General features: G+C 40.8%; 1 protein-coding gene across 2 annotated transcripts in view; it reads left to right on the forward strand.

Annotated features, from left to right (window-relative positions):
- cadm2a (cell adhesion molecule 2a) overlaps positions 1–15938 on the forward strand; it is a 218956-nt gene that overhangs the window by 133860 nt on the left and 69158 nt on the right. The gene's annotated exons all lie outside the window — the stretch shown is intronic.

The raw sequence follows: 15938 nt of genomic DNA on the forward strand, positions 1-15938 counted from the left end.
TTTATATGGGTTTAAGATCATAAAACTGAAGATGGAAAGAGAAGCTGATCTCTTGCCTTCAGCAGGAAGAGCTTTATTATCTGATAGTGTTACAACAGAGAAAGACCTAAAAAGTTCCCCAAAGTTTGAAGAAAAGCCTGCAAGGAGTAATCATTGTTATTGACCTGAAATGATGGGAACTAAAAATAGCGAGGTAAAAAAGAACAAAGATGAGCGAAGATGGAAAAACTGGAGTAAGGTTGAGTTAGTGTACTTGGGCAGCGTTAGCAGGAAAATTCACGTCACACTGCAATATACTGTGGAGAGATAAAAGACAATGGGATGTCTGGGACTGATTTTAGTGATAGCGTTCTTAATGTGGCCACATCTTACACAGATCAACTCGTGTGCATTGTATATTGAATTCAGTCATTTTGCAAACACAAAATTCACCTGAAAATGCACCATCTCTAAAATAGTTTGCTGGCATGTTGAGGATATCTTGGTAATTTCTGTGCAGTAGTATTGCCAATGGAAAATAAAATTACAGATGATTACGTGACTCTGACATGCAACACACAACAACAAAATTGAAACCAACAATGCACAAAACACAACAACATTTCAATTTATGGAAAAGAGAAGGACACCATTTCTTGTTTGTAATTGGTCAGAACTGAAGTCCCTGGTGACGGCTCAGTGTCATCTCCTGTTTCTACTGTCAGCAGTGCCCTTGTACAAATTTTAAACTGAGTTTGAAAGGATGGAACAGGAGATTGAAATCATAAGGGAATATTTTAACAAAGGACTTTGAACCCTGAAAGCACGCTTGAAAGAATTAGAAGTGAGGAGACGGTGTGTCTACTCTTCAGCAAGTGACATGAGAAGACATCAGAACTACAAGGACCTGCACAGCCCTGTTCTGTACAGAACTATGTGGTTGAGTTTAAAGCAAAAAAAACTTAGTGTCTGTGTAATAGTTTGTTGTATTTTGCTTGCTCACTTGTTGGCATTTTTGAATCATTGTTTCAAAACTCAAATTACGCTTTCAAGCAGCAGCTGAACATTGATGCGCTTTATACAAAACACTGCTGTCTTTAGTATTCTGTATGCCTTTTTAACTTTCTCATCGAGGCTTCTGTGACAGATCATTTCAGTAAAGTGTGCTGCATCTTCTCACATATGAATTAGTGCTGAAATAGAAATACTTCAGAAAAAGATATTTACAACTTTTTTTTGCCATTGCAAGCTATTTAAAAAATTAAGTAAAGCAGGATTACAGTATCTTAAACTTATGTGAACAAAAATAATTACATTAAATTACAGTGCAATGGTTCATAATAAATAGTATTGCGAAGAATTCAACTGCATTACATGTTCCCAGCTAAGCAACAAGGAAAATATCACCTTGCATGCCATGTCCAACCTTGGACTAACCCCACCTCAATTTCAGGCAGGTATGTGGTTGGCGGTCAAACACTTTCCAGTGACAAGCTGAACAGAATAGCTCATTTGAGATTGAGAAATGGGGAGTAAAATGGCAAGTATACAACTGTGACGTTACTGTGATAGTTAAACTAGTCCTGGACTGGCACCAACATTAACCCAGATGACAACAAACCTGGGCTGCTCCTGGTCTGCTGTCTACAACTGCATCATATAGTGCATCCAGAAATGTGATTATGTGCTCAGCATTGGAGGGACTCAGGGTGGCATGGTGATGGAGAACTCTTTGTCGACTAATAGCAGAACTCAAGGTGATATTTCCGCCGTGCTGCTCAGGGACATTCACAATGGCTCTTTGTCCCATAACATTTCAGCCCAGACGCCTGGTTTTTAGCTTGATTGAATCCAGCTTCATCAATGAAAATGAACTTGTGAGGCTGTGCAGCTGCATCAAAGTCTCTCTCTAGCAGAAAATGCATAGACTGCCCGGTGAATACGGTGTAACACACAACTACAATGTCCACATTCTAACAAAAGGATGAAGGTGGGCTGGGTCAGACACATGTAGCTAAAAACTACAAACTGCAGGCGAGGCCGTAGACAGCAGCCCGTCTCTGCACAGAATTCCTCATCATCACACCGTGATTTATGGCATGTTCCACCGGAGTGGCCTTAATGTCGTCAGAAATATGTCTCCGTCTATTAGCTGTACCCTTCTTTGTTCTTGCCCTCGTCCTCCTACTCCTCCCAGCCTTCCTCTTCCTCTCACTGCCTCCATGTTTGCAAAGTTTTTACCAAAGAGGCGAGCTCACCTAGGGTCTATTTGTAGTGCTAAGGCTCAGACTGGCAGGTGTGCAATTAGTGTACAGTTTAAGAGTTTTCATGTGTGTGCGTGGGTGCTGCCACTTCCAGATATGTTTTGCATTTTGAATAGAAGTGTTTTTCCAATTATTGCAGGAGATTTCATCCTTGAACAAAGTGTCTAATGTCAGAAACAGTGTGTCGTGTTTTGCAAGAGGTGTGCTGCATAACTGCAAACAAAGTGCAAAAGCAGAAAAGTGTCTGTGCGTGTGGTGCCTTTGTTTATTGCACAGTTACAGCAGCGAGGCATTTGATGTTTTTGTGTAAGCGCTCAGACTGTGTGTAAGCAATCGGTAAAACCTGTGGAAAGGAGGCGGCCCAGTTGACGGTCTGTCAGCTGTATAAAGGGCTTCTGTGGAGCTGACCGTTCTTGTTAAATTTGAGATAACCATTAAAAAAAAAATCGCTTAAGTGACACAATCACAAACAAGAAATGTTCTTACTTTTTCCATAATGCAAAGAAAAAAAGAGGACAAACGTGAATTGCCGTGGTTCCTGTTTTGTTTTTGAATTTTGTGGAATGTGATTGTGTTTTGTACAAATGTCTTCTCTGACATGCTGTGTATTGTGAAAAGCTGCTGTGTTTTTGCCTTTTTTGTTGTTTTTTGCCTCATAGGGCCACCATAAGTTCTGTGAAATGTGAAATTTAGTGCTTGTGAAATATCTGGGGGGTTTTTGTATTGTCTTGGTTTTGTTATTGTTGTGTTTTGCATCTCAGGGCCACCAAGAGATTTCATATTAGGCAAGTATCCTTATCAAGCAACATATGAAACTGCAAAGGTAAATATCCTTAGATATAGCATGCAAGAGTAATGTAGGGGAAATAGCTACAAAAGAGGGGAAAAAGACTGAATAAGGAATGCAGGATGAAATAAATCAAGGAATATGAGGAACCAGAGAAATATTATATCAGAGAACATGATTTGAGTGGGAGAGGAAAACATATTTCTTGAAGACATTCATTTTCTTTTACAATGAAAGACAAGGATTGCCTTGGAGGCACAATAAGCTCAGAACTTTAAAACAAAGTCAGATCTGCATCTTTGTCAGACCACTTTTTTTTCATTTTCTGGTTTTGAGAAGCCGGCCAAGTCATCTAAGGTTTCTGAAACACTAATTGCTCTAAATTTAACCTGTCAAGCAAATCTATTAAAATGTTTTTATTTCACAGTAAATAAAGAGTTTACTGTACAAAGTGTGTTTCTCTTTTTTCAGAGAGAGGAGTGTTTCAGAGGTCATTGTGTCTGTGGTCTGCGGTGTCCTTGCCAACTTGGCCAGGCCAACACAGTTTATTTGTCTTTAGGTAATTGAAAGATTACAAAGATTATCCCACATACCAAGCTGCTACTGTTGGAAAAGCAAACAGCCTTTCTTTTTTCTCTCTCACTCCTCTGCTTCTCTTTGGTCAGTCAATCATCCGCTAACCCATGTCAACAATTTGAAAAAAGCTTTTACCAAAGAGAAAAAAATATACATTTATTTATTACTCTAGTTTTTTCCATTATTGATCATCAAAATGACTAAAGTCACATTATTTACAATCATGTGTTTCTTTGGCAGATGACCAAACAGTGGTGTGAAGCAGCTGAATAAGTGCAGATTCTATAGAGTTCTCTGATGCACTTATAGTAATGAGACACACTATTGTTCTTCTCTTTGTAAGGAGGATTTGTGGGAGTTGTGTGAAATCTTGCAGGTACGGTGTGAAGCCTTATAATTCAATTCTCTAAATAATATCGCCCAAGTATAGCTCTTATTAGATCCTGAAAACAGCGGCGAGGTGTGACAGTCTCACACCTGAGTGAGCAATTTGAAAGTATCTCTCGATGGCCGCGGTGCTTCAGCGATAGCCTCCTCATTTCCATAAGTGCTGATTTGCCAGAGTTGACAGCTGTGATTGTACCAACTGAATACTTGCCTCAGAGGATGAAAACATATTCATTCATTAAATCTCAGTGGATTGTTCCCCCTGAGCTTTAGATATGCAGTGGCCTTTCTCTTGAGTTACCAACTGACAATCACTGGTTACCACCCATCTATGGGAGCATGGCTATGTGTCAGGTAACTGACATTTGAATGGTCTCCTCACTCACTGTGTGGTGTTGAGGTGTCAACACCTTTGTCTGGCCCTGACAGAAAGTCAGCTCTGACGGATATGACATTGCAGCTCCTTGACATTATTGCTCCCATTGAGAGGTCCGTACGAGTCCACACCTACAGGATACAGAATGCCTGAGTCGCTCGGTTTCACACTCACGCATATTCACATGCACACACACATACACACCCACACACACACACACACACATGAAGTGACCGTAAAGGCGCAAAGCCAAATGGCATAATCCTTCAATGATCCATCAAGTGTTTGAGCAGCTATTGTGTCCTGACCATTAACTGGGCAAGGAGAGCATCTTTGAGATGGTAATGTTGCTGCTCTCATTTAGCACATGGCCAAGACAAAATGCCAACTGCTAATCAGCCATGTGTGTTAGAGGAAAAGAGAGCAGAAGAGAGACAGGCAGAGAGAGGACCATTAAGGCCTTTTTTTTTTTCTTCAGAAATTCACATAGGCATTCTCCCTCATTATTTGTGTGGATGACCTATCATATTCCAGCTCCTGCCAATAATTGCGTTTATGTTGGGAATCTCGTGGAATGCAGCGAATGTTCAGTGTTAATGTAAAGCTTCTATCAGGGATAAACAATATCAGCCGTTAGACAAGAAATGGAGCACAATTAGTGGGTAACTGGCTCCAGTCAAAAGGGCAACTACAAAGACAGCCACAAAGTTTTCATCCATGACTCCAAATGTTAAATTTTTTTTATTATTGTTATTTCGTAGGTCAGCAGTAAGTAGACTTATAATTTGGTGCAAAATCAAGATGGAGGGAGCATTTTCAGATCTTTACACTGGCTTGCTTACTGCGATGAATCTGAAGAGTTAATGAAATACTTGTTTAAATAGAACTGAAGATTAAATTTTAAAAAAGAACTTCTCCTTGACTCAACTTAAGTAACAGTATCTGTGCAGTATATGAAATACAGAATTCATCCTTTTTTTTGTAGCACAGAGTTTGGAGCCTGTCGATTTTTTTTTAATTGTTATTTTGTTGGATAATAAAGTAATTTCCTGTAATATTGCTCTAATTCATGATGCTGCAAATGATAGCCAGCACACATTTGCAAAACTAAATCCAGTAGCTGTACTTGCTGGGTTCAGCAATCTGTAATTCAAAGGAAAAGGTAAATCGGATCCGCAGCAACACGTGAATACCCACACAAATGTGCGTCATGGTGCGCTGGGATGTTTGGGCGCATTGTGAGGTGCACTGTGATGTTGGGGGCGGACATTTAACAGATGGCGCCAGCTACCTCCCAGGATAGTAATGTTCAATTATCTGTGTCCAATTTACACCTTTGAAATGGGCGAGAAAGACAGTTGAGAGAGGTATAAATGAAATCCGGGATGGACAGGAAACGTGGCGGGGTGTGCAACAATGACAGGATCGTAGATTTTCTTTTGTTATTTCTGTGTTTTTTTTTTTATTTTAAAAAATAAGCTGGATTCTGTGCCTTCCTCTCTGAAGGCTGCATCACAGTCACCGCTGTGTCCATTTCCGTCTCTTCCCCTCACCCCCACCCTTACACAGCTCCCATGGGCTCACCATGTGGAAAGCCATAATAGGAGCATGTTGAGGTCAGCTTTAATTTGATGGTGGGGGGTGGGGGAGAGCAAACAAGTCACCGTTATATTTATTTATTTATTTATTCAGTTCAATTGCAGCGCTCGGAAGGAATTAGTTCCAGTTCAATTTGCTCAAAATGACCCAGATGAGTTCAAATTTGTCTTTCGTAATTGAACACAGTTTTTCCTTTTGTTCTTCTGTAAATATAAGCTGAGCCATGAAATGGAATTATTCATGTTTCCCAGCCGTGGGTGAAAGGTAATGGGTGAAGCAAGGTGTGTCAGTATCTGGTTATATTTTTTTCTTTAATTCTTCCGGAGCTTAATCATCTAAAATTTTAACAAACTCCTTTTAATAAATGAAACGGGCTACTTGAAGATTAATCTGCATACAGAAAGCAATATATTTAATGCCTGACTGAGTCCGAAGATATAGAATTGAAAAGGCTTTAAAAATGCATTTTTTTGTTATTACAATCAAACAAGTTTATTACAGTTAGACATATGTGTGACCGATTGGGTGGTGAAACGCACAAGATACAGAGCAGACAGAAGCGTTAACAGAGCCAGAAGTGCATGTAGTTCTATAATTCTAGTCATGTGGGGAAGCAGTTTAGTTACTGCTGTGCTCATATGAAAATTTATGCAACATTTATTTTGGCATGCCAGAAACATTCAGGAGATGGCATAGATGCTTCTTTAAAAATAAGACTTGTCAGGTATTGTGCTATACAGTTAACTCCCATTGGAAACGTGTGTGGTGCAGCACTGCTCACCTCCCTAGTTTCAGCTGAACCTGTACCACATGTCTCTGTCTCCGACGTGTGTGTGTTGTGCATCTTTGTCATGTATTTAATTAACGTGAATCCACATCACCCACTCGCGCTTTCTTGAGTTTTCTTTGAGAAACGCGATGAATAATGCAAGCTATTGAAGTGTAATGAACGCTGTTACACATACACAAGCCACACAGAAACACTCAAGGTTAACCATTTTCTTCTACCTCTGTTTTCCTCCCCCTTTGCATCCCTCCTCCACTTTTCCACTTGCTCTCATCTCCTGCACTGGCCCGCCCAGGGACAGAACAGCACATCGAGAGCTGTGGATGTAGGGATAAAAGGGAGGAGAATGCAAGACAAAGGAGAAAGCAATAGTCATAGACTTGAATTCACACGCATCCTGGAGTTCTTTCTTCTCGCCTTTATACTGTATAGCTGTGGTCTCCAGTGAGATGCTTCCCAGTAAGACAGGCTGCAGCCTTGATGCACTACAGATTGTGTATTGCCATCATTACAAAAGACCCCTCGCACTGTTTCACTCACACCTTTATGTAAGCATATGTACAATAAGGCACACAGTATTTTATTTGAACCACACACAGATATATAAACACGCACATACAGTACATGTGTTATTCATTAGGAGTGCATAGCCTCACAGGACCAAAGCTCTCAGTCTCTCTAGCTGAAAGTCTATTCTCAACCTGCTAGAAAGCCACAGAAACACAATGCCCTAAATAGAATGGGATATAAAGGTGATGGTTTGAAAATATGAGGTAACAGCCTGGCTATGACTGAAGCAGTAACAATCACAGGGAGCTTGCGCTGTTTGATGCCAAATGGTCCCTTGAGGGTAAGGCTCACCGGTCAGCTCCCTGTAGAGACAGAGTGAACATTTTGCCAATTTACCATCATTCTACCCTTTGTAAGGCAACACAACACAAACATGCCTTTGTTCACTGACCTTTGAATAATTCAACTCGAGCAAAATGCTATGACACATTTTGATCAAAGTCTCACTATCAAGGGGAGGAGGCATTTTCCAGACGCTATGTGTTCCTCTCCACTGAGGATAAAAGCTTCCTTCCTCCACACGATCGCAGTAAGGACGACGCCACAAAGTAGAAGAATCTCTCGGAAATGTAGGACGATCCATATGTTTGAATTAAAGAGTGCCTGATGCTGCATAAAGCATTACTCCCACATAACTCCGTATCCTGTAGGGATTTGACCTCTGCATTGTGGGGTAAAAAATGAAGCTTGTATTGTCTGGAAATTTTCCTTGGAAATCTCCTGTCCCTTCACCCTCTGACAAATGGCTGGAGATTACAGGTTGGTGACCAGGCGTACACATCCACTTCAAAGCTCTGTCTGGGGGAAGTCATTTGTTACCCCCAAGGCATCGATCACAATATAACCTCACCTTCTAAACTATTCATTTGAAGAAGCAGAGGAAACAAAAAGCACCTGCTGAGTTATAGGCTGTACCTGGACTGTCCATCATCAAACGGCAGTAGCTGCTTGACAGTGTGCACTGTGTGTGTTACTGTGTGTGTGTGTGTGTATGCGAGCACATGTGTATGCATTCGGGTGTGTCCATCATCCTATAGCAATATGTGTTAGACTTTTCTTGTTGGGGAGATTCATGATTTCGATACCCCTCGGGTGTTTTGTGGAAATTGAAATGTGCTTCTCGAGTCCAGGGGGAATTTCTTTCAGGCTTCAAATGGCAAAAGTTTATGGGCCGTCTGTGTGTGTGTGCGCACATGCAGTTGTATGTGCATACCAATGCTAAATTTGTTTCTTGCATTCAGAGGGACGTTTTTATGAGATGGCCGTCGTCAAACCTACACTCATCTTTTATTTTATCTCCTGTGGTCTGATCCATTTTCCTCCTCTCTCGTGCCTTTTTACATCATCCACTGCATTACGATGAAAATGTTGCATACTATATTACCCAAGGTGAAATTAAAAGACTGGTTTTGAGATTTTTGTGATAGGGCGCTGCCATAGTTACTGTCCAGAGGGCGCCTTAGGAGGATTAATGAGATGCTTTTTTGGTTCTCTTTCGGTTTTTCAACAAGAACATACTCCTTGAGAATTCATCAAGTGTCAAATCAGAGTCTATCAAATCGAAGTAAAACTAAAATAAAATTTAAAAAAATAGATATTATCGCATAAGTCTGGATGGAAACCATGCTGAATTCTAAGTTGTCCCCAGAGTCATAATTCATGCGCATTCCCCTGTTTGTTTATTCTGTGTGGAGAGTGTTTGCTTGTTAGTCAGGCTTGTGCTTGTAACATGAGACAAACTCTGTTTTTCTGGAGCCATCTTTATTGAGTAACAGAGGCTACCCAATAAAGATGAGTGGTATACCTGCGGACGTAGGAAGTAGCTGCAGTATACAACCATATATGTCCATGAATAAAACATGACCCATTTTGGCATACTCATTGGAATAGAACAAATCAGAACCATCTGATTGTTACATCTGTGCAGTCACAATGATAATAGTCAATCAGATAGCTGCCTGCAAATTGTAGTTTTCAGGAAATCCACATGCAAGTGAGACAGATTTCCTGTATTACAACAACAGTAGTATAAAATACACTATATACCACAATGTTGTCAAAGTCTGGATGGCATCACAGACGGTGTTCTTGTCTGTAAAAGTTTGTCTTTTGAGTCAATTTACACTTCTATGTGAAAGGAAAAATGAAAGCAGAGTTGAAGATCCTTTATAAGCAATGTCAAAGCCACAGAAATAATGATTACTCTCTGTAAATTGACGGACACATTTGGTTGTCGCTGTGCTTCAAAGCCTAAAAAGCCAGCTGCACTGTTTGGGTTAAACATTTAAGAAAACTTTATTTTTTAATTTTTTTTTTTGCAACCTGGCATGTCGCATCTTTGATGTTTTATATCTCAGAACTATGCTCCATCCAGATAAAACCTGATAGTTCCAAGCTCACTATTTGTCTAGCAGTGTCCCAGTTAATTACCATGATATATCAAACTACTCCAACCAGGGGATAAGATCAGAACAGGTGTCTGTGTGGTACACGGTGCATAGAGCTGGTTGTTTCTGATGGAGTCTGGAGGGAGGGTATGATATATGGCAGTGTGGCTGTGCACGTCTTGAATAAAGTCTTTGAGGTATGCCGATGAATTTTGTGGAATTGCATGTTTTGTTCTGTACAGTGTATGTGCCAGTGAATGCCCCAAGAGTAGTGCAGTAGAGTGCAGTTCTTATGAGTGTGGTACACATTTTGTTTTTGCACAGCTCTGCGTCCTGTGACCTTTCCTATAGAACAGCTGGGAAGTCAAGTGACAGAGTAGCTGTAAACCGAAATGTCCTGACATTAAAACCACCAGGCCACTGTCACTGAGCCCTTTCCTTTATATATTAACCGCAGATCGTTACCACCCCACATGCATTTCTTTATAGATAGTTCTGTCATAACTCTGTTGCTCTCAATTTGGGGACCAGAACCAAGACTGAACAGAGACGGCATATCTCTGTGTGTTTTTTCTATACTAAGGCTTGTTTGTGTTCAGTGGTGAAAGAGAACATCTATCATCCTACAAAATAGTTCCAAATTCGGTGGCAGATGTTCATATAGATATGCGACAAACTCAAGGAAGTACCAACTTAAAGTATCTTAGTAAGGTGTTGGAGCACTGTGTGTCACCAGAAAAACTTCATTGTGGCTTGGCATTGATTCCCCAAGTCTCTGGAACTCTATCGGAGTGATAAAACACCACTCCTCCAAAAGATATTCACTCATTTGGTGTTTTGATGATGGTGGTAGAGAGCGCTGTCTAACATCAGTGCAAAATCTCCCATTGCTGTTAAATCGGATTGATATTTGATAATGGTAGAGACCATAATGTGATTCACATCATTTTCTTACTCATCCAGTGACCTTGGTTCACTATGGATGTTGTCATCCTGGAAGAGACTGCTGCCAACAGGATAGAAGTGTTTCTTAATAGGTTAAAGGTGATCGCTAGGAACAACTTTGTACTGATTTAGACTGACCCCTCTCTGTGGACAAGTGGATCCAAATCACAACGCCCCTCAAAGTCTACCAGAGCTACCAGTTCCCCTCATTGCTGTGTCACTTGTAGTTCATGATGCCTTCGGGTCTCAGTTAAACATCCTGTCTACTTAAGAAACATGAAGTAGAATCTTTGTTTGTTCAAAGAACAAACAAGTTAACAAACAAGTAAACAGTTACGTTACACTTCAAAAGCAAGAAACGTATCACGCTCCAGACAAAAGGTTGTGAAATGAAAGGAAACACAGCAAATGAAGGCAGGGTAAATGTAAAAGGTAAAAGTGACATAAAACACATGTGTCACAGTCCTTTTGTTTGACATAGCATATGGTATTGCACTAGCTTTAATGTAAACCTGTTATATCTTGGGCGAGAGCTTCTTAGCCAAAGGGTAAAGGGCAGATGTGGCATTAAAGAAACACTTTAGCTGACTTTTTGTACTTTCTAACCTTTTTTTCGGTCCTACTCACAATTCAGTGCTAATAATGCAATTAAGAAGAAATGAATCACTGAAAGCACATGCAAGAAAAACATACTTGGAAAAGGAGCTGCCATTTTCCAGGGTGTGCTATGTGCTTGGCCTGCAGCAACGTAACAGCAAGGCTCAAGTGGAGATAGTATATATTTACTCTCAAACGTTTCTAGTTCCCTTATATTCAGTTCTTAACCAAAAGCAACCTCTCACAGTCCCTCTCCCACTTCTTTACAATGCTGGCTTGCTCAAAGGATTTTTTAAAATAATGAAACTATACTGTGCATTCAAGAGTTAATTCAAGTGCCGCTCAACATGACTCAAACAACTAAAAGAAGTTCTCAGGGCCAGATTGCCTGGTTCCATTCACACATGGTCTGGAGATAGTGATTCATGAGATATGGTTAGGCTTCTAGCATGAGAAAGAAAAACTGGAGGGTGTTCACTCTAGAACTATAAACACTGCTGTAGACCATCTTTCGTAAAGATCAAACAAATGTTATGAAGTGCGTGTATGTGTCATCAACATGTGTGCATGTGTTCATACGTGTGCGTCACTGTGTGCGCTTTATGGGTGTTCGGTTTATGAGCAAATGATTCTACCGCGGACAGCTTATGTATGTGTAATTGTGTTAAGGGGTGGAAATCAAATATGCTAGATTAAATGACAAAACAAACAGATGTGTGTCTCCTTGTAATGTGAGAAAACAAGGGTGTGGTAGACAGATCTAATAAAGCAGGCAGTATGGTGGCAATAAGCTGAGTTAAGTAAGCTTGATTCCATCTATTAACACTGTTTACCATCTCCTTTATTACCCTGAGATGAATTGCACCCCTTAGCAAAAGCCGTGCTAAATCAAATAAGAGTTAAATACATTTGCTGCTAAATCAAATGAGATTCAAATACATTTACTTGCAATTATTCTGTGCTATTTTTATGCGGATGATTCTCTTCAAATCAAAATAGTCACAAACGCGTGGACAGCCCGCCATGAAAATGTGTCACAATTTATATTTTCCTCTCTGTTTTTACGCGTTTGTGTATGTGAGTCGATTGATGGCTCCATGTACAGCCAAGTCATAAGGTGACAAAGAGTGTGTTACGCTTTTACAGCAATCTGCTCACCGGTGGAATATTGGTTTGATTCCAAGGGCCTGGAGTACATCAGACATACGGCAAAACAGCTGCTGCTGTACGAAAGATAAGCTAAACTCTCCATCATGCCATGTGACAGCTCAGAGAGCCACGCTGCACAATGATCTCCATCGGCTTTTTACTGCATGTCAGACTCTGAAATTGTCTGCCGGCGTGAAAAAGGTAGCCCGAGGGGTGAGGAGATGCAGAAGGGGCAGGTAAGGAAAGGGTTAATAAGGAGGCAGAGTGAATATGAAAAGGGAGGTGAGACAAACTCCCGAATGAGCATAAGTTGAAGGAAGAAGAATGGAAAAGGAAAAGGAGAGGAAAACAGGAAGGATGTTGCAATAGAACACACGTCCTCCCGGGAGACTTACACCCTAAGGGAATACTGTGATCACTGTTATGTATGTGTGCGTGTCGGTGTGTGTATGTGTGTGTCGCAGTAGGTGGTGTCTGTATGAACTATCTCACAGTTTATTTATGACGGCTCCCCGCTGATGGTTACAGAGACGGAGAACAACCTGCTTGCAACTTAGTGCTTTTCTGTCTCACCAGCGTGCAGTCACTCACTTTTCATTCTCTCAGATAAAGTGTGGGTGTTTACACAAAGCGTTGACCGATAGCTCCAAGCCCGGTTTAGGTAACACTTTCGGAAAATGGTTATAGATAGATAGATAGATGTGTTTCATTGATCCTGCGAAAGACAAACGGGTTGTGAATGAGTTGTGTTACAGCAGGGTCACCAACAGACCGAGAATACCACTGAAATGAAAAGCAGCAACAATGTGTTATGCGCACAGTTGTGAGCATCATGCAATTATTATTTAGCCCCTTGAACTCCAGGCACTTTTGTTGGTGCTTCATTAAGCCCTAATCGCATTTTTTTCACTGTGAGCTCATAATTCGCTGCAATGTAAAGTATTGCATGTCAGTGCAAACGGCATAACCATGGCTAGAAATAGAGAGAATAAAGTGATCTTGATGAAATATCTCGATTTCAGGTTTGCATCTGGTTCTGTTTTGTGACAGGCAAATGATTAGTTCAAGGACTGTTGAAAAAAAAAATCTGTTTCTCTATTATTTTGGTGACTTAAAAAAAAACATCTCTTTCACTTCCATCAGCGATTTTTGGGGTTCTGTTTTTTGTGATGACATTACATAGTAGTTTAGTTTCTGTAATTGCCTGTTATCTATTTTCAATCTGCAGGCCAGGTTACAGCTGTACCAGACATTATTCTAATAAAGTTAAAGCTGAAGTGACAGCGTAAGGTTCTATTTGCTGCCATATAAGCAAACAGCCACCTAGTTACACAGCCAACACTAACAGGGAACATTCACTACTTGTTAAATGGACAGTGAGTCAAAAAATCTTGTTATGATCCCAATTTGGTCCAGTAACTACACATATTGGAACACATAAATAAATAAATATAGTCATGTGTTTATTCTTGTAACTCCCTTGTCTGGACATGAGACAGTAGCAAAAAAGAAATCCCAACAGAGATATGCTTTAAAAAGTAGTACTTTGAAGTACAGACAAATAGCCAGATTTGATCCCATTCAGGCTTTGCTTTCTTATCTGTCTTTTTGTGTATTTCTGTCCAATCAGTGTTAAGGATTTAGAGCAGGTGAAAGGTGGCCATTGAGTAATCAATTGGGAATACTTTGCTCACTGCATGGTAAAATGGAGGGACGAGAGAGTGGAATGAAAAGTGTTTTATGCAATTTCAGTTTGACTTACAGAACTGTTGTGTTGGTTGCCTGGTAACTGTAATACTCTGAGATACAAGTGCACAGAATCCCTTTTCTTCGCTGCTTGTCTTCTTTCTCTCTATCGCTCTCCCTATAGCCGCACGTATTCAGATGTTGTTCCGAGTGAAGAGTTGTAAAAACGTATATGTTCACTCTGCCCCCCCTTTCTTTCTCTGGAATACGTCTGTTTTTCACATATTTTGACTCGGAGAGATCACAGAGCCACAGTTGTGACAGGGAACTCATACCTTGACAGCAAGGATGAAAGGCAGGGATAGAGCGAGGTCAGACTTTGCTGAGAGAATATTTCACAAAGCCATCAGTCTCATGTAGAAGACAGCATTGGTAGAGATGTGACATTCACTGCCTTGTTTCCCTGTTGGGCTCCTCTCCCCCTTGACCAATGACACAACAGCAAGGTGTGAAAATTGTGTCCATGTGTAATAGAGGAGCAGTATGCTTTGTACTCATAAAAATTTCACTCGTATAGGACTGTTTTTGCGTTTTTTCTCCATTCTCACTTGCCCCTTGTGGTGTGCCACTGAGTACACTGATGCTGAAGATCAGAAATTTCATATCTATCCATTGAAATTATGTTTTTCTCTTTCACATTCTCACCTCCCCACTCCATCTTGCACCTTGGCAACTTGCGAAATAGTACTAACAAAGCATAATCATCTCTGTCAGCCACTGAAAATTGGCTATCAGGATTTAATGGCGCTCAGATATAAACAAAACGTCTATGTGAGAGTCAAAAGCGTGGTCAGACAGACCTTCTAGCGGCCGGTTCACTTCTCCAGGCCCGCTTTCAGGATTGTTTTTCGCTTCCACTCTGGCAGCGAATCCGAAATCCGACAGTGTATTAAAATTCTATATTTGTTGTTTACAGGGAGAGCAGTTTATAAATCTCTAATCGAAAAGAAACCACAATAATTTTTTATAACCTGCAGACTCGGCACCTGCAGTGAGATTCTCTTTGTTCTCCCTCCCTCATTCTTTTTCAGGCGCTGTCTCTTTGAGCTGTACACGTTTTCAGGCTCACTGGAGGCATTCCAATAGATCCATCAATTTGGCAAAGCAGTGTGTGTGAAGCATAAGAGTCATTCCCTCGGGATACGCACGCAAATACGCAGACACACACATGCACACTAATAGATAATCTTTGTTGTTTATTTGGCTCTCCTCTGTTTTTTTACCGGCAGAATGTCTCTGAGGTGATGCTGGCTTGTTGGTTAGGTCCTCTGCGTTGTGGTTGCACTTGTTTTTATACATTGCTATAGTGGCCTGTATGGTTTTCACCAAGCTGTGCATTTAATACACCCGTATCATGGCACATTCGCTGCTAGACAGCGGTTCTGTCGGTGCGTCTCCTCACTGATTACAGTGCTGTCTGTCACAGCGTAATATGACGGCGCACCAGTGTGCGCCTGTAGTCCTCACACACACATAAAACTCATTACTTCCGGTATGTCTTCATGTAACAATGTAGGCATCAAGCGAAAACGGGATAATCCACTGTAAAATGCTCGTAAAATCTGTGGCTTCCCCTCGAAATCAAATGAAGCAGAGCAACACTGATGCAGCAACATGATATGTACAGTATGCCCATATCCTTACGGGTGTCTCAAGCTCATTAGAAAGTAACAAGCTTCCCTGCACGAGCCAGATGATGTGACATGGCTAATTAAAAGGTGCCACACTGTAAGGTCTCAATTTGCTGATGAGCTAAATCAGGACATTCTCTTTCAGGGTTGAGTGATCG

The sequence above is a fragment of the Acanthochromis polyacanthus genome, chromosome 17 (assembly GCF_021347895.1).
Source record: "Acanthochromis polyacanthus isolate Apoly-LR-REF ecotype Palm Island chromosome 17, KAUST_Apoly_ChrSc, whole genome shotgun sequence".
Classification (NCBI taxonomy): Eukaryota; Metazoa; Chordata; class Actinopteri; family Pomacentridae; genus Acanthochromis; species Acanthochromis polyacanthus.